Here is a 27,694-nt window from a genome sequence, read left to right on the forward strand (position 1 = left end):
TTCCTCATCAACAATTAACTGCAATAGCCATTCAGGAAGATATGGGATAGCACAAGTTCCTCACTCATCCATGGTGAATGCTGATGACACCTACATTGAACAAATCTTTACTATGGAACCATTATGGCTGTGAGTTTGCGGATACAATAACTATGCTGTATCTAAAAGACACATAGTAGTTCTTAATAGTTAGTAATAGTTCATAACAGTTCTCTCCTGTTTTTTTATTTTTTAAGTTTTCCTTCACTCTTCTTCAATTTTCCATCACCTTTCAAAGGGTAATATAGATGTCCTAGTTAGGGCTGAATACAATAGCCACTTGTTCCCATAATTTTTATCTGCAATGTGCTCCTGCTTTAATAATTACTCACTGTAAAAGAAGCTTCTCTGAAGAAAACTGTAAGATACACTAATCTGTTTATGTAAATTAGCAGGCAGTCTGTCTGTAAATCCATTTACATCAAAACATCAGTAATAGATTTCTTCTTAGGGCATATCCTTTTTCTAGAATGGGCTCTTGACTAGATTTATAGTATCTAGAATATTTCATTCCTTCAATGAATCAGGCTTCAAAGCAGACCAAAATCTAGTTGTTCGCCTTTATACTAGTCATTACACTATTACATCAGTTGGAACATTTTGTCTAACAACTGAGTAAGAACAAAGCTGTCTACATAGTTCCTTTCAGCAATAAGAAATCTAGTCAGCAGGAAGGGAGGTTTTAGCTCAGATAAAACTTACAGTCTTTATAGTCTATTACTAAACTGTACCACACATATTTATAGTATAGTAATACCATGTGCAACACAGTAACATTTTCACATCACACCTAGAATGTAAATAAGTTTCAATTACCTTTTCTAAATAGTCAGGTAATGCATATTGAAATATTGAAGATATTTGTGAGCATTGATTCATTTTTTAGGCTTTTAGACAATTTTATTATTGAAATAAACATGATGCAAAAAAAGAGGTATAAGTATGAAGAATTTAGTATAACATGAATTTCTAAGTAAATAATTAGAAATATTCTGATGTTAGAAACAATCAAGTGGCCGGGCGTGGTGGCGCATGCCTTTAATCCCAGCACTTGGGAGGCAGAGGCAGGCGGATTTCTGAGTTCGAGGCCAGCCTGGTCTACAAAGTGAGTGCCAGGACAGCCAGGGCTACACAGAGAAACCCTGTCTCGAAAAACCAAAAAAAAAAAAAAAAAGAAACAATCAAGTGAAAAGGAAATATTATGTGATAAACACAATATCTTGAAAATACTGAAGATATTTTCACTGGAAAACTGGATATTTGAAGTATTATACTAAATAAAAAGCATAATATACCTTTGAGATAGAAAAATAGACTGTTTCCATTAATTTTTGTGAGCTTGTGCTTTAATTTTTGCATTGGAACAGTCCCATTCTCAAAATTTATCTTTTTAAACCTATTTTTTTCATATAGATTTTATACCTATGGATGTATCTATTTTCATAGATAAAAGAGAATATGGACTCACATCTCTGTGTTGTAACATTTGTTGTTGAAACATGGAATTGCACCTAATTATCATATATATGTATACATACACACACACACACACACACACACACACACATTTATATCTTTGTAGGCATCAAAAATTAACTTTAATTTCAGTGAGAGTCATGATTTCACATGGAGTCATGAATGATGGGTCATAACCCATTTACACATCTCAAGTCTCTTTAAGTCTCTTGAAGAAAGAATCATTTTTATTCGCAGAAGATTTGACTTTGTGCTTTGCTACTTTAGAACTTTTCTCTCAGTAGCATTTTTGTCCTCTCAATATAAGCTCAGGGGGAGCAGAGTAAGAAAAGGAACATCTTTCCATCATGTTCTAAAATTATCCCGACAAGGTCCATAATAGAAGCACTTTTAAAAATCATACACAGACACACTGCTTCACAAGGTTGTCTACGGCTTTAACCCAGGTACTTCCATAAGGAAAACTCTTTATATGCTTCAGGGAAGATAATCTAAGTTTTTAAAGTTAATTTTCTTTGGAAATAATATATTCATATGTCTGATTTCTCTATTAGTTTAAAATGTTTTGACTATATGTTTGGTTATATAGCATAAACATGTCCTGTTCTTATATAGGTGCAATTTAGAAGTAAAGGAAAGATATTTCAGAGTGCTCAGGATACAATTAGACAGTGAAACATGAGTAGAAAAGTAGAAAATAAGGAAAATAAAATTACAGACTGTAGTACTCTGATGTATGTCACTGGAACAAAACATCCAATAACATTACTCAAGAGAGAAAGGAGTTACTTTGGACCAGTCTCAGAGTTTTCAGTCCATGACTGACTGACTCCATAATTTCTAAGCATGTGATGAGGCCCAAGCATCATGCCTGAAGGGCACTGATGGATAAGAGATGTCTATGTGATGGCATCCAAGAAACACAGAGAAGGACAAAATGTAGACCCCAAGGAGTTATTTATAGCTATCTACTTCTAGCCTTACCATTTGAAGATCTCCATCACCTTCTATGATACTATGAGATCATAAATCGACCAATGGCTTAATTCACTTAGATCAGTGATCATATTTGTCAGGAGATAACCAGTTTTTCAAATCATAAATCTTCTTAACATAGGCTTCTAAATGAATTATCCAATTAATAGATCTCCAAATTTATGATTGAATAAAAATATAGGGTTGTGAAATTTTTAAAATTTTATTAGGCTGATTTTTAAATAAAATATAATAAATTATAGTATATTTTCATATTCTAACCAAAGATATATTATTATATCTCAGAGAGATATTTGCTAAATAATTAAGAATTTCTGCTATTTTCTTACATCAAATAATAACCAGCATCATTCATTCCTTTATGGTGACAAAACAAACAACTGCCCAAGCTGTAAGAGTACTTCGTTGTCATACTTTAAATAAATTATTTGTTTTCATAAAATGTGTAAATTGTGAAAGCAGAATCAGAATAGGATTGACAAGAATATGTGAAGGTAAGGGGTGAATTTGTAGTTACTGAGTTTGGGTTGTTCTAACCCATGTATTTGTAGTTCCTCATACTGGTTTTTGTTTATTTGTTTTTGGGTGCTTTGATGGATTTAAGTTTTTAAATTAATATTTATTTCTGTAGGTCAGTATCTGTTTTCAGATAAAGGCATTTGGGTGTAGGAATCTGTGGAGGCCAGAGAAATTGGATCTCCTGGAACTGGATTTGTAGGTGGTTTCGAGCCATCTCACAAATGTGCTGGGAACTGAACTCAGATCCTTTGTAAAAATAGTAACTGCTCTTAACCCCCATCTCTCTTTCTAGCCCCAATAGTGGATCACCTGTAATTTTTTGAAATAGTATTATTTATACTGTCTTTTAAATTTTAGACAAGTTCAAATAGACAATTGCCATTTAAAAGACAAACACAATATTTACCTAGATAATATAAAGTAGTCAAGTTTATTCACTAGTGCATTGAAAACTTGAATTCAGCTCTTTTAGACATAGCTCTTCTAATCTTGTGTTACCTTGGGCCTCAGAATGGGATCACAAATTTTCTATGGATGATAGAACCCATCTTTCTTGGAACCATTTGGTTAGGATTTGATGTAGGAGTGCATATACGTGTTTTAATATATTTTTAATGACTAAATAAAGAAAGAATTTTAAATGAACAGATGTAGATAATATGTTTGACTCTAAAATGCTTTGAATGAACTGAATATCTTGTAAAGGTTTGGCTTGTGTAACAGGTTCCACTCTCACAATAGCATGCAGAGCTTCTTCCTTTCTTTACAGAGAGGGACCTGGAACCATTTATTTTCATCTAAACATGTATGCTAGCTCTTAAGTTCCTCAAGTCAGTTATGACTGTTCAATTGTCTTTAATGAGTAATCAGTAGAGCTAGCTTTATTATGCCATGATGTATTGGTCATACGGGTTTATAATTTTGTTGATAAAACTCTTCTTAGGATATAGGTCTTTCTCCCTTAAATCTAATCTTTCTTATCAAAAAAACGAGCTGTCTTTAGGTTTTATTTAGTGGATGTCTTTGTCGTCCCACTTTAAACAGTATATATAATTAGACTTAGTTAATTGGAACAAGTATGCAGAATACATTTTTCACACATTGAGAAAATGGATGAACAGCCGAATCCCTCTCACTCCCCTGCTCAGATATGCTCACTGTGTATAAGTCCCATGTTGAAGCCCAAGTTGACTGAACTTCAGCACTGCTGGCCTTAGTTGTGGATGCTTTCCTGTGCGTTATGGATACATAGCAATGCAGTGACCTCCATTCAAAGACTACCTAATATGACTAGAGAAATATTTGCAAATAACCCTGAAAGAGCAGAATTATTCTAAGCATTGAAAGCTGTAACTCTTTTAAAACCTTACAGTTGTAGGCAGCTTGGAGAAATACATTACATATATACATTTTGTATAATATTAACCCAATTGTGCTTGGCTGTGAGAGTGAAAAGACTATATTCCACATGTCTGCCCATGTTCGTTATCACTATGACAACAACATCTTAAGGGAGGGACATTCAGTTTATCTATTATGTATGTATGTATGTATGTATGTATGTATGTATGTATGTATGTATGTATGTATTGTTCTATTTTCAAACATAGTAGCATTATTTGTTTCTCATTTTTATTAGCTCTTTGAGAATTTCCTCCAATATATCTGATATGTTTAACTCTCACTGCACTCTTTCCAGATTCATTTCTCTTTCTCTACCATTTTAAATTCCTTTCTTTGTCATATCCTAAGACCCATCAAGTACAGTTTTATTGCCTGTATATTTGTGGATGTGTTAATTACTCCTTGTCTCTCTGTTTCTCTCTCTAGTAGCTATCAACTGTCAATAGTTGCTTTTCTAGTGTCAGACCCCCCAGAAATCACAGGGACTAAGCCATCAACAAAGGAGTACACATGGCTCCAGCTACATATGTAGCAGAGGATGGCCTTGTCATGCACTAATGGAAGGAGAGGTTCTTGGTCCTATGAAGGCTCCATAGATGCCTCAGTATAGGGGAATTGAGGTTGGGGAGGTCAGAGTGGGTGGGTGGGTGGGTGGGTATTGGAACACCCTTATAGAAGAGGGGGAGGGAAGATGTGATAGGGTGTTTCCCGAGAGTCAGGGAGACCAGGAAAGGGGATAACCTTTGAAATATAAATAAAGAAAATATCCAATTAAAAACCAACCAACCAACCAAACAAAAAGACTTCATGCCCATTTCTCAATGCTGGAATTTTGTCTATATGGAGCTAATGGAGGAAAACTCCTGTGAATTCACATGCACAACAACTCTGTTGTGTGAGAAAACATTGACTCCTTGTCATCTGCCATCTATGACTTTTCCAATTACCCAACAGGTCCCATGGTCCCAAGATTACTGAAGCTCTGTGAGCATTGAACATTCTCTCTCTCGCTGTCTCTTTCTCTCTCTGTCTCTCTCACTCTGTGAAGTTGAATCAAATCAAGCCCTCTACCTTGGAGAGTATGCCCACTCTACTATGCAAGAAATAAATAAAAAAGCCAGGAAAATCACATTGTCACTTATTTGCAGATCCTTAGTTCTAAGTCCCTGTGAAGATATATATGTGTGTGTATATATATACACACATATATACACACACATATATATAATATATTACATATATAATATATTATATATATACACACACATATATTTTTATATATAATATATTATATATGTGTATATATATGTATATGAAACCTGCATATGTATCGATACAGTGATGTAACAACTTAAAGAAGTTTCCAGAAAATGAATACCAAAGTAACAAGTCATTTGTTTAACCACAAAAGGAACAAAAAAAGATGAGGGGGCAGGCATATATAAAAGACCCCCATATACATGTAAGCCTGTTGCCATAGATGTTCCTCTAAAGCAGAAGAAATAGGAATTCTATTCGTAGAGATAACACATGTGAATGGTGGGGTAACAAGTCAAACTTTGATAAGTAATTTAAAAACCTCTTGGTCAACTAGATGAAGCTCTAGAGGATCCAGGAAGACTTTATGTCCTCACCCAGCCACTGGATTAGCTTGGGAAGGGAATGACTTTGGTTAAAGTGAGTGTTATCAACCCCTCTGGAAATCAGTCTGGTGGTTCCTCAGAAAACTGGACATAGTAATACCAGTATATCCAGCAATACCTCTCCTGGGTATATACCCAGAAGATGTTCCAACTGGTAATAAGGACACATGCTCCACTATGTTCATAGCAGCCTTATTTATAATAGCCAGAAGCTGGAAAGAACCCAGATGCCCCTCAACAGAGGAATGGATACAGAAAATGTGATACATTTACACAATGGAGTACTACTCAGCTATTAAAAACAATGAATTTATGAAATTCTTGGGCAAATGGATGTATCTGGAGGATATCATCCTTAGTGAGGTAACCCAATCACAAAAGAAGTCACTTGATAGGCACTCACTGATAAGTGGATATTAGCCCAGAAACCTAGAATACCCAGGATACAACTTCCAAAACACAAGAAAATCAAGAAGAAAAACCAACATGCAGATACTTCAGTCCTCCCTAGAATAGGGAATAAAATATCCATGGAAGGAGTTGCATAGACAAAGTTTGGAGCTAAGACGAAAGGATGGACCATCCAGAGACTGCCCCACCTGGCGGTCCATTCCATAATCAGTCACCAAACGCAGACACTATTGCATACGCCAGCAAGATTTTGCTGAAAGGTCCCTGATGTAGCTGTCTCCTGTGATTTTTTGCCAGTGCCTGGCAAATACAGAAGTGGATGGTCATAGTCATCTATAGGATGGAACACAGGGCCCCCAATGTAGGAGCTAGAGAAAGTACCCAAGAGCTGAAGGGGTCTGCAACCCTACAGGTAGAACAATATGAACTAATCAGTACCCCCAGAGCTCGTGTCTCTAGCTGCATATGTAGCAGAAGATGACCTAGTCGGCCGTCACTGGGAAGAAAGGGCCCTTGGTGTAGCAAACTTTATATGCCCCAGTACAGGGGAACGCCAGGGCCAAGAATTGGGAGTGAGTGGGTAGGGGAGCAGTGCAGGGGGAGGGTATAGGGTACTTTTGTGATATCATTTGAAATGTAAATGAAGAAAATATCTAATAAAAAATTTTTTAAATGTTAGTGTTATTAGGTTAGGGGTACTAGGGGAACTCACAGCACAGGGCTGCCTGCTGCTCTCTGTTCTCAAAGCTGGATAAGAAGTCCTTTATTCAGAAGATCTCAGTTCTATCACACCCATTATTCAGATGAGGTTTCAACCCTGGCTGAACATCATAGAAAAATAGATAGAGAGCTAAATCCTATCCTAGTCTAATTAATTCTAATTATTGAGAGTGAGACATGTAAAATCAGCATCTTGACACAGTCCTCAAGCAAGGATTGACAGCTGGTGCAGGGAAACAGGTAATTTTTTTTGGAACCTCCAAAATAAAGGAAAACATTTGTAGTGTTTCAAAAGCTTTGTGGGTGACTTGATTCAATTGTGCTACCTTGTCTGTATACATTTGAATTGGTTCTTCTACAGTTCATTTTTATATTTGAAGGAGTATAAAGAAGCTCACACACAAACAGATAATTTCATGTAATTTCTGCTTTATTTCAGAATTCTCCAGGCTTAGTTTTCAATCAAGAGAGTTCTTCTTTTGGTCTTTAAATAGCTCCCTCTGAAAAATTTAGTTCTTCAGCACCATAGAAGCTCAGAAGGATGAATTTCCAATTATCTATTTATAAATGAAATTCTGACCTCACTGCTGGAAAGGTCATGCCTAGTGTGATCTCTCAGCCATATGGTTGAGAAAATGAAGTGGTAAGGTTATTCTTCTGAGATATATGTTGATGCCTTCACTAATTAGTCCTCCCCAAATTTATGTCACTGCTATTAGAAGACACGAGGCAGAGAAAATCTGGACTATTTAATAACATAAAAACATACTTTGAAATGGATCCAGGTAAATGTTCTGGTTATCTTAATTAAGAGACATGTGAACAAAATCTAATAACTTTGAGTTATGCAGATTAATTTTTGCTGTTTACACTTGTAGAATATTTTTGTTTTTATTTTATGTCAAAATTATTTAAGTTCAAATACAAATTGCTAACTATTTTATAGATATGCATGTTTTTGCCTCCATTCCTCTAGTTCTCACGGACAAGACCACCTTGATATTTAGGATGCACTTATGTAGATTTTGTTCTAGCTTTTAAGACTTTCAAATGAATACTGACTCAAGGTCAAGGTACCTATGATAAGTCTGGAGTCAGTATACTTCTGTTTTAGCATAGCCGTCATGCTGACCTCCTTTAATGAAATGCTTATTTCCTTAGAACCCTTTTCTTTGTTTCCAGTGCCTAGTACTAGAACTCTGAGATGCAGACATATCTGCATTTACTATGATACTCTGACACTTAAACTTCTGTAGTTACCAGTGCATTCCTTCTTTATAATACAATATTGGCTCTTAGTCAAGTACTGATTCAGGCAAATAGATTTCTCATTTTTCCTTCTGCTCCAATAAATGGATATTTGAGGGTTGGCGATGTATCCTCAGGTTAATCATTTAATCAAATTACTCATGAAAACATTGTGTTCTTTATCAATAATCCAGTATGCATTTCCATGTCTATTTTAAATTCTACTTTTTCCCATAAGCAATCTCAGCATCCAAACTATAAAATGGTCCTTTTATATTAGAGTCATTTGTGTTCAGTCAAGAGATATATGTCAGTATTTCATACAACATATATTGTAGGTGGTATTTTATAAGACAGAAAACCTACTTGTACCTCAATATGAAAGAGAAATGTAATCATAAGCTCTTTCATTTAGTGATACCAGAGAAAACCCAGAATTTTGAAACATGCTTGACTGGGGCAGGTCATTGGTTTATTCTTTGTCTCCAGACTCTTACAAGTTAGAAAAGCAAATGAATCCTGTTGAAGACTTGATGATATTCCAATGGCAAACTTACAATAACTTACATTTGACCTTGGAACAAAATGAACTAGAGTTCTTTAGTTGGAATTTTTCTCATGTGTCATTCAGATTAGAAATTAGCGTTTGCAGTTGTTTTAATATTCTTTGGAATACAAATTCATGGTTAAGGACTACTCATCAAAGATGTAAGGGACAAATACTTAGTTAAAGAAAATCACAATTATTCATGTTTTACAGTAAGTACAACCATGAGGGAAGCTGGTAATGAAGGACTGAGATATGAATGGCTCTTTCTGCAGACTTTAAGGTAAGTCTATTAGAGCTTAAGGATGTTTTGTTATGGAGAATGTGGATATTTCTATAATCTGGTACCATAATAAATTTAACTTATGATATGTGTGGAAGAGAATGAGGAGCCAAGCGAGTTGATTTGACAATGGTCATTGATGTGAATGATGAGTGTCCTGTTGGGTCATTTTCATGGTCTCTCTGTGTTTTGTATCTGTTCTAAGACATGATCACAAGATGGTCTCTCTACCCTCTGTGGTAGAGATGTATGTGGCATTGTTTATGCTCCACAGGAAGAACCATGGTGGGGGTAGTAACCACTTCACAGATGAAGCTAATGAAGATTTTTTTTCCCATTCTTTGCACACATGTTCTATAATGACTGTGTTGCAGACTTCATTAATGTATCAGAACCAAGTAGGAACCCTTGAGATATTATATCCTTTACTAACCTATGACTTCTGTTTAGCTTTATAATTGGATAAAAATGATAATAGACATTGGTCAAATTGGTTTCATCATGTGTATATATCATTTAAGTAAGGATTTAATTAACTTTGTAACTGATGTTTTTTTTTTTCTTTAAGTATTTCTGCATTTAAATTTGAATGGGCAACCTAATGTTCTTTTACTTTCTAATTTCTGAGTTCTCACAGGCATATAGGTACACATGACATATTGTATTTTGCATGAATATCCTTCTTCAAATCTCTGTCTCTTGAAATTATACATATACTCCAATGCCTGTTTTGAACATTCTCTTCCCTTTCTCAACAGTTTGGTGTCATTTTCTTCTCTCCCCCTCTGCGTTCACCTTGTGTTGAAGGTAAGAAAATTTCTAACCACTTTATTTGAATGTCTTGTAAATTTCAAGCTCCTGCACTGCAAGAATGCCATATTCATCAGGATGTTCTTACAATGTTCTAAGTTTTCACAGGTAGGCTTCTTCAGATGACTGTGACTTGCCATAAAGTTAAGTTAGTTCAATATTTGAAAACTTTGGATTTTCTCAAAGGTTTCAGAGTATTAATTTTGAAATGAAAATGACCAAGGTAGGTTTAGTAAATAATTAGCAATATGAAAAATGAATAAGTGTTCTGCATTCACATAGAAATAACTACCATATGACAGTTAATATTGCTGGAGATTGACTTTGTGCCAATGATTATGTGAATACTGGGTGTGTGGAACTCTTTTTATCACTACATCAACTCTGATTGTCTATGATTAAATTCCCCAAAGGAATCTTAATTGGGATGTAGTAGGGAAATGTAACCAGCACATTTTAAGATGCCCAAATTCAGAGTAAATGACAATTATGGATTCTCTGCTTTACTGCATAAAGACACTTGTGGGAGAAAAGCAGAGATGCCCTAAGGAAGGTTCAGTCCCCCAATACAGCCCAGTGACAGGCTATGGACACCATGGGATATGCCAGTGAATGGCTGATAGACACACAAAGAAAAGCTCAGCAGCAATCTAAAGGACCAACATATAGAAGTTATTTCTCCAACAAAGCAAAGCGAACTCCAATTTTTACATTGATGCTGCCAGTGAAATTAAAGTCTCTGGGCCACCATATAAAGGTATTTGAATGCAGTATCTGTCAAAGCACCGAAGAAACTGAACACCAGCTACTAATTTTCACAAAATCCTAAAGTTTAGCTTTTTGCATTATTCTTTCCATCATTGCTTTGTATCAATATTTGAAGTTCTCCCAAATATTTAGATGCACATTCCTTTTACATTTTATTTATTTGTTTTTACACTTATTTATTTGTGAGTATGGGGAGAACTTTAGCATACCATGGTGTGCCTAGAGAGGTCTGAGGACTACTTGTGAAAGTCCATTATGTTCTTTCACAAACTGGATACCTGGGATGGAACTCAGGCCCCAAAATTTGATGAAAAATTAGTTTTATAAATAAGATGTCTCTCCACTCTCTGCATTGCTCTATCTTTAAGTAGTTCTTAGGAAACATTTTTGGGCAAGAAAAATGAGACAAAGCAATGTCAGGTAGTTAATTACTTGAATTATAAATTAAAACTTACTTCCATGATATCCTGGAGACTTTATTATATGTTTTCAAATTTACATAAAAATGAAATCTCATTCAAGCAGAGTAGTGTTTAAATTGAACAAGCAGTTTCAGGTTAGAGTAAGATATTCGGTATTTTCACTCTTAATTCATGTTTGGAACACCCTGAGATATAAATGCAGAGATCTAGAATGCCAAATACACAACAGAAGAATATCAAGAAGACACTTCTAGGAAATGGTCTTCTCAATGCTGTCTGGACATTAGGATGTAGACAGAACAGTATTAGTCCTTATCTAAAACTTGTTTGAAAGTCTAGAGAGATGGATCAGTGTTTAAGATCACTTGTTCTTGCAAAGCACCTGTGATTGCTTCGTAGACCCACATGGTGGCTCATAGACATTAATAGCTCCAGTTCCAAGGGATCTTTTGCCTTTTTCTTATATCTGAGGACCAGGCACACATGTGGCACACATACATTAATATAGTTAGAATACTCAAATACATAAAATAGAGTAAACCTAAAACATATTAAAGAAAAGTCTTTGGTGTAGATCTAGACATGTACAGTGGCTATTGAGTTCTAAACAAAACATACTCTTGGCTGGATCTGAGGATTGGGGTGCATGTGAGGTTCTAGAAACCTTATGCACACACATAACACATTTTCAGGTGTTAAGTAACTAAGGGTGCATGCAGCATCTACATGTATCCATATAGATGATTAGGGACATGACTGACCTAATCTGCAATAACAGATAAAATCTCTACTACAATTTTAGATATGTGAGAAGTAATAGTCACACACTGGAGGTTGGGTTCACATGAAGCTAACTCTGAGACAAAGTATCCTTGCAGAACACGAATCAGGGGAACTCTTGAGTACTGAAGGTTAAGGGAATATTAGCAGGATTCTATAAAGGACCAAGTGAGTCAGGGATACAACAAGAAAATAACTCATCCTTCAGGGATCCTGGGCAGTAAGATTATCTATCAAAGTCTCTAGAGCAGGGAAAGCTCTAAGGCTTCATGTTGCTGTGCTGAACATGAGCTAGTAGCTCAGGAACTCTAGTAACAATTGGTCCCACAAATTTAACCAGCACAATAAATCTAATGAGAAACTGCATGTACAGGGAAGTACACTTGGTGACTAACATTTAAAATATTTATTATGCATGCATCTCTCTGGGTGTACATGTACTATGAAGCATGTGGAGTGGTCAGAGAAAAATTTGTAGGAATCAGTTGTCTCCTTTTACCATGTGGGTCCTGGAAATTGACCCCAGATTATGAAGGCTATCAAGCTTTGTAGCACCTACCTTTACCACCTGGGCCATCTCACCAGTCCAGCATTTTTTATAGCAGGCATTAAGCAAAAATGCTTCCTGCTTTGGAAGAAGATGTGGCCTTAGGGATAGCTGCCTGAAAATAGAACGTTGGTAAAGATCCGTCAGTGCTATGCTCCACTGTACAGTCAATAGGTATGATATGAGGAACCTGTGGTGCTCAACAGGAAGTAACAATACCAGTGGCAGAGAAACAAAAATAGAAAGACAAGTTTAGCAGCCAGTGTTCCAAATGTAGCTGATAGGATGAAGACAGGGAATATGCAATGCTATAGCTATTCTGTAACAAACTCCACTGTATTACAATGACAAACTAAGGAAATTTGGGAATCTGAATATGGAAAGGAAAGTTTGCTATCTAGAGAAATGGAGACACCCATCTTGAAAACTAAGGACATTTAGGAGGGTGGTGCCACTGTACATAAAATGCCTATAGGCTATGTCCCTAGGTATGGGTTTTTCTCAAATGTTAGAACTGATTCCTTTTTAAAGTGATCTGCAGAAATCATGCTATAAATAGCAGGATCAAGAACTTCTAGGAAAGGGGCATGAGAGGCGGCATAGCATCTTTGCATATTGTGGAGTTAAAGGTGATCTAGGAGTTAAGAGATGGATATGGGAAAGTGGGGAGGGGTGTCATCAGAAGAGTGGCTATGCTCATCTCTATACCACTAAAGCCTAGTTGTGGATTTGGACTGAAAAGTATTTCACAGCAAATGCATTCCCTCTGCAGCCTGTGAATACCTCTCAGTAGTGGATGCAGATACTTCAAAAGCACAACAAATTAAAAAGCTGGACCTGGTGGGTCAGGATTGTAATCTCAGCTTCTCAGGAGGCTTAGACAGGGGATCAAAAGTTCAAAGATTTCCTGGGCTGTAGAGACTGGTGCACTCCTGAACTCATAGCTGCTACAGTTGCATGAGCAAGATCAAATAAACCAATATTCATTCCATCACTGAGGTGGGAGGGGTTCACCAGTCCACATCTCTAGCTGAACAGCTATTGGCAGCTGATGGCTTCTGTGGGGAGGGAGAGGCAAATGCTTTAAGAGTGTGGTTTCTGGTAGATCAGCAATGCTCTAGTGCAAAGCTCCACACTCAGGAGCAGACAAGCAGCCAGAGCTCAATCAATGAGGCTCCAAAAGGAAAAAGAAAAAGACAAAGGTCACGAGGTTGATGGGGGAGAAGCTAGCAAGGTGTGGGTTATATACATGCATCAAATTCCCAGCAAACTAATAAAAGTATATCACAAAATTAGTGCTTGCTGCTCTTGCAGTGGCTTCAAGTTTGATTCCCAGCACCACTGTCAGACAGCCCTGAACCAGCACTAACTCCAGATGCAGGGCATCTGATGCATCTGGCTTCTGCAGGCACATCCATTCATGTGCATATACCCATAAGAAAAAGAAAAGATAGGTGAACCTTAAAAAAGTAAACAGTAAGAGAAAACTAGACCACTCAACACCAAACTCACAAAATAGCTTTTAGCAAAGATAGGCAAATTTTATATTCAGTCACCTGAGACTCTCTACTTCCTTGCAAATTATGAGACAATTAAAAAAATTAATTTAGCAAGTGTTTCTTGAGTGTTTATGTTCCAGGCTGTGTTCTTATGACAGGAATGCAAGATGAAGCATTCCCCAGTGGAAATGCAGGTTTAATAGAGAAAAGAAGGTACACAAACCAATAACAATAACAGATCATCCCAGCTGCAACATCTAATTTTCAACTTTTTTGAGTTCTGATAATTACCCATTTGTTCTTTCATTTAATCTTTATATGATTTTAAAAAGTATGCCTTCCAATCACCTTTATTTCTTTACTCATGGACAAAGCTTAAAATTATCCTCTAAATTTAACTTCATAAAGGTTATTAGAGAAGCAGTTGCAGTGCTACCTGGGGGGGAAAATGAAAAAATCTGCTCATTAGATTTTATTTTCGCAAACTTTGTCTCCTTTCACTCTAAATAACAAGAAAGATTGAATCTCAGAGCTCTTTAAGGCTTTGGGGTTTGCACATCACATGAGGCTGTCAGTTTTGTTCATTATTACATCATTTCTTTTCTAGCCCGGGTCTCTCCTTCCACCACCTCCTTTTAATTGTCTGCAGTTTGTGCTCTTTGTCTTCTCAATTAGTCTGATAAACTTTTATCATTCATTTCATTAAAAATATGCTTACAGTTTAGAAGTTGTGTTTGCATAAAAATAGGTATGAATGCTATGAAGTAAACATTGCCATATTTAATGAGTATTTCAACAACTGAAAATAAGGACACTTATTAAGGAGTACCAATTTGAGAAAATTATATTAGTACCTGATTAGGTAACTGTTTATTTGATTACACATTTAAATGAAGTCAAAGTATTTTTCTATAACTGTTGGAAATCACAAATTGTGTTATTAAAATGAGTAGTTAGCAAGTAGTTTGATGTTAAAATTATTTTCTGTTGGTAAATATTTTAAGTCAGGTTTGTTAATCTGACCACAATAAGCTTTTCCATTATTATGAGATTTCTGCAGCTAGTATAATAAAACCTGGGAAACATTAAAAAATATATTTTAAAGTATGAATATAAAATTACTGTGACCATATCAACAATACATTTGTACATGTGAACAACACTTTTGAGCTCCTAAGAATGAACACTTATTATATGCTACTGTGAATGGTGACTTCTCTCAAACTTGTATGAACTTTAACGTTACCTCTCCTTTCTAAATATAATTTAAGTTTTAAAACATGCAATATATTTTTAGGGAAAATTTGTATCTATTGTCATCTTACTAGTCAAGAGTGACTCCTAGCCATTGTGCCACACTGACTCCAGAGCAGAAGAGATCAGACAGTTTGCCTAAATCTGACTGCCCCTCCCTGCTGATGCCTGTGCACTCCACAGCAGCAATGGACTCAGAAGATTGAGTGCCCTCCTCCCTTTCTGAGAGTGCAACTCTGGCCACTGTGGCTGGGTCAGCCCCACAGACTGGCAGTAGAGATGTCTTGCTTTGTCTACAGTTCTTTACTTTCTTGAGTGAAAACATAAATTGAAATTATGGGACATATAAAATGGTTACCATACTTACACAACCCCTGTTCCTTCTTTCAAGGAATCTCTCTAAATATATTTTCATAGTGCAATCTTTTTAACCCACTGGATCACTGCTAACTGGTGATCAGTAGGACACACAATTAATGTAACATTGTGTGAATCCTGAAACAAGATCATTAAAGGACCTGAATTCTTGGTCTTACCTCCTGGGTCACAATTTCTGGAGAGAACCCAAAAATATATACTAGAGAGATACTACAACACCCCCAGGGCAGAAGCCAGTGGAGAGTAGCTGAAGTTCCCCCAGAACAGCCAGGATCCACTGGTTGGCTACAATTCTTCCACTGTGGGAGAATCTTTGTGCCAATTACTCATCAGTGTGGCCAGTACAAGTCTCTCCCCACAATATCCCAGAATGCATTGAGCCATTCTTTCCAGAGTAATGTCTGATCCCAAGAACTGAGGTAACTCATGACTACTGCTACTATAAGCCAGTGCATTTTATAGAAGTTTGTTTTCCGTCAAAAACCACCTATCACAGCATGGTGATCTTTCTGTGATACTGTGTTGTAAAGAGTGCTGAGCTATCCCTAAGAAACCCATGAGCAATCTTTTCAAATGTGGCCAATAACTGCCTTTTGAACGAAAAATATAGTATATCTGGGAACCTTTTCTTTCTCCATTGTAATAATGTTTCGATCACTGATCAGCTCATTTTCTCCCTTGCTTATCCTTCCAGGAAGCAATCTGATGTGTCCTAATGGAGACAGAACAATACACATGTTGGGATTGATTTGTAATGTCTTATAAATAAATAAATGCTTAAATACATAAATAAATAACACATTTGTACACTTGTACAAATTCGAACCTTCAGATGTATTTCCAGCATGAATTTTGAAAGGTATATTCCTTTCATTTAGCAGTCAGCTGCTTCATAGCTATAGAGCACTATTATATCAATAGACATTAATTTTCATTTTGATCACCCACAAATAAAATTCTTTGTTTACTGAAATAAGGAGAAAAGGGAAAATGACTAAATTTTACCATGTGAACATAATTTCAAATTTTCATCTTAAAAACAAATATTGATGTGATAATCAGTGACAAAAAGAAGCTTGGTGGCTCATGAAAAGCATTAGAATCAAATGTTTTGGTTTTTTAAAATATTTTTTGTATGCTAGCTGAAAAATTTGGTTGCAGGCATTCTTTCAAAACCAATTTCAACTCATGAGTATTACTCAAGAACTTGCTAAAATGAATGAAAAATATCTACAGAAATGGGATTTCAACACAGTGACTTTAGCCTTGTCAGCCAGGGAACTAACAGTGAGAAAACAGATACATTTGTTTATGCAAAATGAAGGCTACTTGAGGAAGCAGGCAGTTCCTTGAACCTCCATCATAGATGCTGTTTCTCTGATGTGGAGACCTTGTTGTTACTTACAGCCTGTTTGTGAACTTTCCATGAAAGGTCAAACTGTTATTCATTACTTTAAGAGTATTCTCTATGGAGTCACAAGTTCTGTCAAAAAGTCACTGCTTCTTGTTAGAGTTATTTGCTAAAATGTGCCCTGCAGCATTCATCAAAAAACGTTTCTTATACCAAAACTGAAGGAAAAATTACAGCCAAACATAGGACACTGAGATGCATTTATTTGGAAGCCAAGTAAACAGTAATTTCAGGCTTTGCCAGTTCATTCTGCTTTAGAGATTTTTACTGCTTTTACTCAACTCCAGCCTGAAGAGGTTGCACAGATTGGTGTTTCTACAGTTGCTGCATATACTTCTGAAAAAGTGACTATTCTTACAATGTTTGAATTCTTTGAACACACTGAATATAGAAAGATTTTTGTGGAAAGTCAGCATTAGTCCATTAGTATTAGCCAACACCCCCATGATACCTCATTCTATATAAGACTCAATTTCCATATGTACCAGAGAGAAGAACAAGATAAACATCAAACTAATATAATATTAGTTGATCAGTGCAGTCTCTCTCTCTCTCTCTCTCTCTCTCTCTCTCTCTCTCTCTCTCTCTTTCTCTCTCTCTGTATGTTCCATGAATACAGACATACAGAGATATAAGAGTCACTAAGAATGAGTTTTATAGAAACAAGCATATATGTGTGTGTGTGTGTGTGTATTTGAGTTAGAGATAAAGCATTTCTAAAAATAGAAACTAGTTTTATTTTGCTGTTTGATTATAGTGATGCCTTCATTTCCCAAGAAGCTCTGCTTCCAAAGTGATACTGATTTTTTAACTGTATATACTTAAAGAACCTGATGATTTCATAAACATATTTATTGTAAACTAATCACCCAAATCAGGATGATTTGCATATTCATCAGCCTGCACACTGACTTTATTTTTGCTATAGTTGACCTGCTTAGCAAATTTCAATTCTACAGTATGTTAAGCACTACTGCCAATACCTGTGAGGAAAACCAACTATCACTTGCCAGACGTACAGGAGGATGGTAAATACCACAGAATTTTCTGCATAGAGTTCTAAATCTTCTAGAACAGTGTTTATCAACCTTTCTCATACCGAAACACTTTAATACAGTTCCTAATGTTGTAATGACCTCAGCTCTAAAATTATTTTTGTTGCTACTTCCTAACTGTAATTTGATTACTATTATGGATCATAATATAAATATCTGATATGCAGGAAATCTGACAGGTGACCCCCCTCCAAAAGGGATCATGATGTACAGGTTGAGAACCACTGTGTTAGTTGGTTTTACATAAATTTAGCTGCTATTGTAGGCATGCAACAAGATAAGCCACTCATACAGTTGAAACAACTTTATAACTCATAGAAAGGCAGAAAGAACTGTATTCTAATAAACCAAATCCCTGTAGCTCAAAGAAGCTACAGAAGGTGGGCAAGGATGCATCTCCACCATGTACCTCAGTGCACTTCAGTGGAGAGACCACAAGACACCCTTTTCTCAGGCTTATACTCTGATGGGTCTTAGAGACTGCTGAGATGTCTAAGCGGACATTCCATCCTAGGGGAAATGAAGCTTGGATGTTTCTAATGGTTCTTCACTATCTCACACTACTTTATTCTTGGTACACTCTGATTGGAACTGCAGGTAAGAATAATAGGGAAAGCTAATTGCTGAGACTCATTTAGGAACTTTCCTTGTTGCATAGCTCAATATTCTCACCTATGGTTATTATACTACATTTTTGTCTCTAGAGCATATTCATCTTGCATACATTTTTATGTTGGGAAAGAAACCAGTGATAGTGACTTTGTGTGTCATATTGGCAGGGCTAAAGAATACACACTACAAAATATCATTTGGGGATGTATCTCTGAAGATGTCTGCAAAGGAAATTTGAATGGAAAATAAGTGAAGGTCTCCTTTTCCAGAGTAGGTGTGTGTACATCATCCATTCCAGAAGACAGAGAGACTGAGAAAGGGCAAGGTTGCTCCTGGACCCGAGCTGAGGTGTCTACCTATCCTCATCCTTGATTATCAGCACTGTGGGTTCTGAGGTTTTTTTTATTCCGACCATTGTTTCTTCCACCACCCCCACTGCAAATCCATGTCAGTCCTTCAAATAGTGCCAACCTCCATTGCTGGTTTCCTGGTTTTCTGATATGACCTTAGCAGATACTATAGAATGCAACAAAGGACAGCCTACTGCATGGAATTGTTACTGGAATGGATTCAAATCCAAAGACTCTAGCTGAATATCGAAGCTCGTGTTTTCTTTTACAATGAGTTGTGAGAACACACAAGTAGTTATAGGAAAGGAGAAGGGTTTACTAAAGGAGAGAGACAGATGAGAATGTAACTGTGCCAAACCTAGACCAAGGCCTTACAGCAAGATAGACAAGAAAGGGCTCCTCCTGATCTTTTATGAGCTATTGCATAGGATTCACTGCTCCCATAATTGGGCATCTTCAACTTTCCTAATGCAGGTTCTGTTTATGAAGCCCAGGTGAGGAAGGGCTTCTAGACTTTCTCCACTTTTGCACTTTGTGTATGGATTTTTTTTTATCTATTTCTCCACCTTATTCCTTATTCTTCTACCTCAGGATCTCAAGGAGATTAAAAAAAATGGGGGAGCTGAAAATATATTAAAAGAGTGAGATTAAAATTCTCCAAGTTGGACAAAATATATAAGCATAAAGAATTATAAGGGTGAATGAGCTAAGAACATAATGAATCCAAAGAAATTCAGTCTCTGACACACTGTGGTAAAACTTCTGCAAACTAATCATGAAGAAAAAGTATCTCCAGAGCAGTAAGAGAGAAACAACACTTCCTCAGCCCAGAAGGAATGAAGCAACATTTATCAAGAACTGAAGGCAAAGACCTACCTATCCACCAAGAACAAAATGTAACATGAAAATGTTACTTAGAAATGCAGGGGGAATCAAGATCTTTCAGATGAAGTAAAACAAAATTGTTTACAGCTTTGCAGCAGATTTACTCTGACAAAATGACTAAAAACACTCTGCAAGCAAAGAGATGATAAAAAAGAAGTTTCAACATATCAGAAAGTTTACAATATGTGAAAAAAATACATGGTTGATTTTACATCTCTCCAGTTTTAAATACATGGTTCATGGCTCTCTAAGAATTGTTTCCCTGTTAGAGGTGGGTCTAATTTTATATAGAGGAAATATTTAAGATAACTACCAGTGAAAGAATAAATGAATATGAAGGTATATATCATAGTATTTGGCTGACAAAATAGATAGTTTAATGATGAATAATTATCTTTATATAGTAATTCACACAAACATCCAATGGAAATTTACATATAAAGAAAAATAAAAAGTCTGAAAGCAGAATTTTAAAAATGATCGAATGGCTCATAGGAAAGGAGAATAACAAAGAAGTAAGAGCACGCCCCCATGGCATGCTGTAATCCTACTATGCCAATAATTACAGTAAATACATATGTTTTAAATTTAATAGTTATTATACTGCATGGAAAACTGAATTTAAAATACCGTGTAACTCCATGATGTATAAAAATGAACTTGAAAGTGTAGTAATAAAATAAAATAATATGAAAAATATACTAGCAAAAATCAAAATAAGGGAGCTAGTGAGATGACTCAGTGGTTAAAAGTACTGGCTGTTCCCGAGGATTAGGGTTCAATTCCACGCACCCACTCAACTGTTTGCTACTCCAGATCCAAGGAATCTAACATGATCACACAGACATGAATAGGGGCAAAACCACCAAATAAAATGAAAATTAAATAAATTGTTTAAAAAATCAAAATAAATCCCGGAATTTGCATACTTCTCAGATAAAGTAGTAAAAAAAATTGATATAGTCAGAGAAAGACATTGTTAATTGATACGATGGTCAAGCAGTTATTAAAACAATGTATAACAAAGGGGTCAATTAATTAGAAAAAATACCTAGCAGTACATCAGACAGGAGATCTCACTGTATTTAAAACTAATTAATTTTGCAATTTTAAATTGTATAAATCTACTATAATATCTAGATATTTCCACTAATTACTACTACTGTTTACATAAAAAGTCTACACCAGCTTTAGATAATTTAGAAGAAAAAGCAATACTTTCACATTTGTTTTAGGAAACTAGTATTATCCAAAGTCAATGATAGAGATTAATGTACAAATAGAAAAAGAGGAAAAGCCAAATAAGAGAGAAAGAGAAACAAAAAAGAAAGAATTATAGAGCCAATAAACTACTGAAGATAAACATATTATTAACAAATCAAATAGAAATAAATATAGTTTAATCCTTATAGGCTATATACAAGATTGTAAAGTGAGGTTTAAGATCTATATGCAGTTAGCTTAAGATGAGAGAAGTCAATGAAGTTATTTATCTCAATAACCAGAGATTAAGAAAAGACATGCTGATGTTGATAGGTATAGAAAAAAATATATATAAGAATGTTTCCAGTGAGATAGAAAAGAGGGGAAACATTTAATTTGATAATATCTATTGAAAAGGTACAGAAATCATTGCTCAGAGTAATGAAATTGAGTTAGCTCCTCTTCACCACTGGTACTCAACATTATGTTGGAATAGATATTTGGCCAGTGAACTAAGCAGTTGTCATCATTTAAATGCTTCTGTAATTACAGTAATAAAGACTATGTGACATTGGTTGACAAGCTGATTTGGAATAACAAACTCAAAAATAGATCTATAAAAATTCTTCTTCAGATCTTTCAACAATGTTTTTTTTTTTTTTTTTGGTTGATGGAGAAAAATTATCTTTGCCTAAATGTTCTTAGGGAAAGTTGGCGTTAGGGAGAGAGCCATAGTTTAAAAATAAATAGAAAGCAAACAAGTAATCACACACTCAAATGAATGCTGACACAAAACAGAAGACAGAGTTGATAGACACAAAAGGATAAAATATTTATATTTCAAAGGAATAAGAAAATTGTTAGAACTTAAAACTAGGAAAAGGGCTTGAAACTTGAAAAGTTGAATCCACACAAAATTCGTTCTTTAACCTTTTCCAGTCTTTTAACTTTTTCTCATTGCCTCTTGAACATATGTTCTCACTGCTTAAATACAAAGAGGGGAGGAAAAGTCTCATACATGGAATCTCATTCAACATTAAAAAATATAGCAATGCAATTGGAAAATATATCAAAAGCATAAAGATACTTTCTGTTGAAGAAAATCTATGGATGGCACCTAAGTTATGAAAGTGTGGGTTTTGACTGGCCAAAAGAAAATATCAAATAAGAACATGCTCAGCTGTAACTATATTTTATCATAATATCTAATTATAGAAATGAAAACAGTAATGTTACTAAAAATGTAAAGAAACTAGAACATCCATGTGTTGCAGGTGGCACTGTCAGCTGTGCCAGCCATTTTGAAAACAGTTAGATGTCATAAAAGAAAACCAAAGTGCTAAACATGCACCTCTAGCTCAACCTAGCAATTATACTAGTAGAATGAATTCCAGCAATTGAGATCTCACTTTGACTTCCAAATTTTCCCACCAGAGTTTATAGCAGTATTGTTTGTTAGGTCTCAAAATAAGCACCTCAGATATCAATGGTAGAAGACCTCATTTTGTAATTTACATATCGATGTCATTTATAGCACTTTCTAGAAACAAAATGACTAAAATAGATAGCATATCATAATTTGCAAAGTGGTGAGGGGTATCATCTAGTATCATCTCCGGTGATAGGTGGTGGCTATTAATAACTTGAAAATGAAACTATAGCAGAAATTTGCACAATTTAACCACTGAGGAAAATTAGATGAGCTGCGTACAGGTTCTTAGTTCATAGTTCGCAGGAGTAGGTACAAATCACAATTACTTAGGTAAACAAGTTAATACAAATGGCTCTCCTTCTTATGTGATATATATATATATGTATATACATACATATATATATATATACATATATATATATATATATATCAATAACCCTATACACAGATCTAATGCTATGTATATATTTATTTATTTATGTAACTACTCTTTAACTTCTTCATGCTTTGTAGAACAACAGATGTGAAAAAGAGTTTCATTAGGAAAAACTATGAATTCCTGATTTAAGTCCCAATGAAATATTACTATATTTTTCGTACAAGGATTTCAAACACACGTGAAGGCAGACACACGATTCTGTCAGATAGGAACAAGTTAAATGCTCCAGCTATCTTGCTTTCCATCCTCGAAGACCTCTGAGTCCTATTGTATCATGTTGTGTGGATATTCCAATTTCACGTTATAAGAGCCTCTCCATTTTATTATCCCTTTATCTTCAGCAGAAGTGCATTAATCTAGGGTGTATATTATTATTGTCTGGTTTTATTTCTTACCTCAAGAAATCAGACAGGGTGTTTAAGAACTCATCTAAGTGCCCATTGTTAATTATTATTACAAGTTCTGGCATTTCACCTTCAAGAAAGTTCTTCTGATTCATGGTGTTTCAAAGCACTAACTGCCTTTTGCTCATATATAACAGTAGCTTTACTGGACTGGAAGAAGTGTGAATCAGTTCTTTGGTGATAGGTGCCACTTTTAACATAGGATCTCCATCCCTTCCTGAAGCCACAAGATCGGCTATGTCTATAAGTTTTTTCTTCATCTTAGTTCATGAGATAGAAAACGTGGTTAGTTCTATATGGTCAAGGGCATTCAAAGATATCCACTAATTTTCATTTTGGAAAAATAAAATCAAGCTAGCCAAGTCATTTTAAAATCCCATTTAGCATAACGTTTGGCAAGCAATAAGTACTTCTAAAAGAATAAGAGAAGATCTTGTTTTGACCTGAAGCCTATTACATTAATGGAAGCACAGGAGTGGGCTTCATTAGCAAGATGATCAATTTGCTCAACATTTTGAACTGAAATTATTTTCCTATGAGAGAAAGACAATCTGGACTTGTCGTCTGTTTGTCTGCTCTGGCTTTGCCTTTTTGCCTCTGCAGTTAGACTCAAGTGATATTTTTAACTACACATTCTTTCCTGATGATTTCTTAGATTCATTATCTTATCAATACAAAGACTCTGCATTCCAGCTTCAGATTCTCAAGAGTCTTTGAAACACCTTGTGTCTCTAATCTTTTCTTGTTACACAACACACTCACTCACACACACACACACAAGAGGGAGAGAGAGGCAGGGGGAACATTTTTGCGAGCTGACTTCTTTCTTCTTTCATTCTTTATTTCATCTACTATATGCTGCCACCCACATTCAGGGAAGGCATCCCCTGAGTTGATCATGTCTGGAAACTTTCTCCAGACACACAAATGTGTGCTTTATGAACCTCCCAGGAGTTTTTCAGTCCAATTTGACAATCAAAGAAAATCACATGCTCTCACTGATATTGTGTGTTCAACAAATGACTGTGCATGAGAAATCACTTGTTTTTTTTTTTTTTTTGCAACATAAAAGGAAACTTCGACTTCTGACTTGCTAAGTCAGTTTGAAATCATGTAAATATGTTATAAATATGGGAGTGATCAAGATTCATCCTGGGGTCACCATTGAAGGCACATTTCCAACCAGATTTAGTAACTTTGATTATAATTATTTTGATTCCAAATACTAGTAAGTTCTTTTAATGTTACAGCCCTTCTTAGTCCACTTGAAAATTATCTTTATTAGACATACCTTAATTTTAAAAGAATGCTTATTTATGAATATAAAAAGCAAATATTACTACATTCACCTACTTAACAATTATTCATGAAGTAAGTACCATGTTGTATTAACTTGAATATTGATTGACTTTTTGGATAAAATGTAACATGATCTGTTACACTTGATTTTCAAATGAGCAATAACTTTTCTCCCTCCTTCCATCCTTCTTGCATCATTTCCCTCTCTGAATGGCCTTCCTTTCTTTTTTCTTTCTTCCTTTTTCTTTATTCTGTTCCTTGCTTCCTTCTGTTTTCCTTCTTGCATAAATAGTATATTTCTTGCAAGTATTTCAAAACTTTTCATATGTTATCATTTTAAAAATGTGACAAACAGTTTTTTCTCTGTGTTAAAAGATGTTTCACAAGCTTTGATAAGCAAACCATTATATATGGTTTATGGTTATGGGTTATTTTTTATGTTTATAAAAACCCAATATATAGTTTAGCAGTTAATACAACCAACATCTGTCATTCCTAACATCAAAAAATTGCAGTCAATAGATATAATTGTTTTATTAAATGCTATAAAAATGAAATATATAACAGCCAACTATGGTAATAAGAATTATGTAGTTGAGATCATGTTAAAATAGTAATATATCTGAAAAGTACTATATGTTTAAAGTTTGTAGAGCAGAACAGGTATTGCTGTATTCAGAGAAAAAGACAATCTACTCTTTGCAGAGTTTAAGGTCAAAGGGAAGAATAAATAGGAAGTAAGGTTAGACATATTCAACAGTCACAAAGTTACTTAGCTTTGGAGTTGGTAGAATTCATTCATGGGAAACCTGACACATACAGAACTTATAGAGTAGTAACAAATACGTTTTCCATATAGAATATCACAGAAATATGGACTAGAGATAGCACTGGATGTGGCGCAGAGTTTATAGACAGAATAAGGATATGATAAGTAAGATAGACATGAGAATAGGTCATGAAAGACATAGAAGAAGAAAGAATTAAGAATGATGCACACTCTGGTTGAGATAAGAAAATGTAAGATTAGAGGTAGGGAGGCTGCAGGCTATGGCTTTAAAGTACTGTCCTATGCTGTCTCGGGGTCAAACACATGAGAAAGTAGATAGTAAGAAAGACAGACCACCATGTTGTAGAATAAAAGTAATGTAAAATGAGAATTTAAATACAATCTTTGAAACGTAATTTATCTATTGTGGAATAATTTCTGAATTTGGTATCTTAACCACATCATCCATTTAAATAATGGATGTAAACATATATAAAATTAAATATGTAAACATATATAAAATTTTGATATAACAGTTTTGCATTTATTATACCATGTCAAATCCACAATTCCTTGAATAATTTCATTACACATGAGGACATTTCCTGATACTTAACCTGAGGACATGGACATTTCTCTGGCTTTCCCTGATGCCATACAGTGGAGTCTTCTGCACTTCTGCCAATGAAAGACTGGGTGACCTATATGACCTACACCCTGTAAAGGAATTCTCAGGGGCTAGGTGCCATGGCTTAAGTTCTTTTAGGTGATAAATGGATTGATATAAGCTAAGGACTGAGTCCTATGAACTATGCTCCTTAATTAAATTTTTAGTGGAGGTCATATTTATTCTCTGTGGTGTAACCAAGGAAACACACATCACTTGTAATATGCAAGAATGATTAAAAGTAGAATTCATAAAGGTGTAAAAACAGTTGTGTAAAAAGCTGACATTAATTATCCCCAGACTTCAACACATTCATTATCTTGTGAAGCATATGGGAATAGGTCAAACACTCGGTTTTACTTACGTATTTATTTATTTTTTGTGATGGATGTTCACCTTTCTTTGGCATCTTGAGCATATTTGAAACTGTTTGTATTTCTTTTTCAGAATCTGTAAGACGATGCAGGCAAGCTTATGTGAAATTTTCATTTCAAGCAATAGCTCAAAAAATGGACGAGCCAAGCTCTCTACAGATTGTTCAGGTGAGCTGGGAATTTTGTGTGTTTTGATTGAAGAGCTCATCTAACAGACAAATAATAAATGAAAATAATCTATTTTGGATTAAAAGAAAAGAGACTTGAACTACATGAGAAGGTCCTTATAACTATTTCTCCATAATCAAGTGCTGGCTTCTTACAAATCTAATCACTCTTCAGACGTTATCAGAAGCCTTAACTCCGGCAGGCTAAGAGTACAGATTATGGTTTGCTCTCTGTTTACTCCTCCCAGCTTCTCCCCACATCCTCTCTTAGCCAGATTCAATCCCTTTCTCTCTCTCTCTCTCTCTCTCTCTCTCTCTCTCTCTCTCTCTCTCTCTCTCTCTCAAGAGGCTTCTAAGGCATAGTAATAAAATATACAACAAAACCACATCAGATTAGGACAAAAAAAGGCAAAGACCCTAAAAGAAGGCTCATGAAACAGAGGCCCACTGGTTTTGCATACTCAAGAATACCATAAAAACTTTAAACTGAAAGCCATAATATATGCAGAGGATGTGTATATTAAAAGCGAAAGGAGAAAATGCATAAATAAGATTAAATTAATTAAAAATAAGATTTTAAAAAAGTCCTAAGATGACCCTGTGAAATAAGAAATCTCCCAAGATACCACTGAGTCCACTTCCTGTTGGTCGCGTAAGCGGCACATACAGTCTGCCCATAAAGTTTGTTTCCCCAATGAAACTCGTTTGGAGAAAACTACGTTTTCATTTGCAAGTGGTTATCAATTGGAGATTGCCTCTGGGTTAAGGATTGGGGCATGTGCCCACTTCTTTAGACTCTAGGGCTCTATCTGGGTGTAGATCCATGTATCAGCTTGACTTCTCTGTGTTCTATGAATTATGTATGTGTTGTCTTCAGCAATCA

The 27,694-nt window shown here is 35.3% G+C and overlaps 1 long non-coding RNA gene across 1 annotated transcript; it reads left to right on the forward strand.

The window, feature by feature from the left end:
- On the forward strand, nt 1-26,806 carry LOC115029859 (uncharacterized). Its single transcript, XR_003835417.1, has 4 exons — nt 1-129; nt 9,217-9,286; nt 10,045-10,093; nt 26,718-26,806. It is a non-coding gene; the product is annotated as an uncharacterized LOC115029859 (long non-coding RNA).
- The last annotated feature ends 888 nt before the right edge of the window (nt 26,807-27,694 follow it).

Source organism: Mus caroli, unplaced genomic scaffold (assembly GCF_978045245.1).
Source record: "Mus caroli unplaced genomic scaffold, Mus_caroli_1 scaffold_19, whole genome shotgun sequence".
Lineage (NCBI taxonomy): Eukaryota > Metazoa > Chordata > Mammalia > Rodentia > Muridae > Mus > Mus caroli.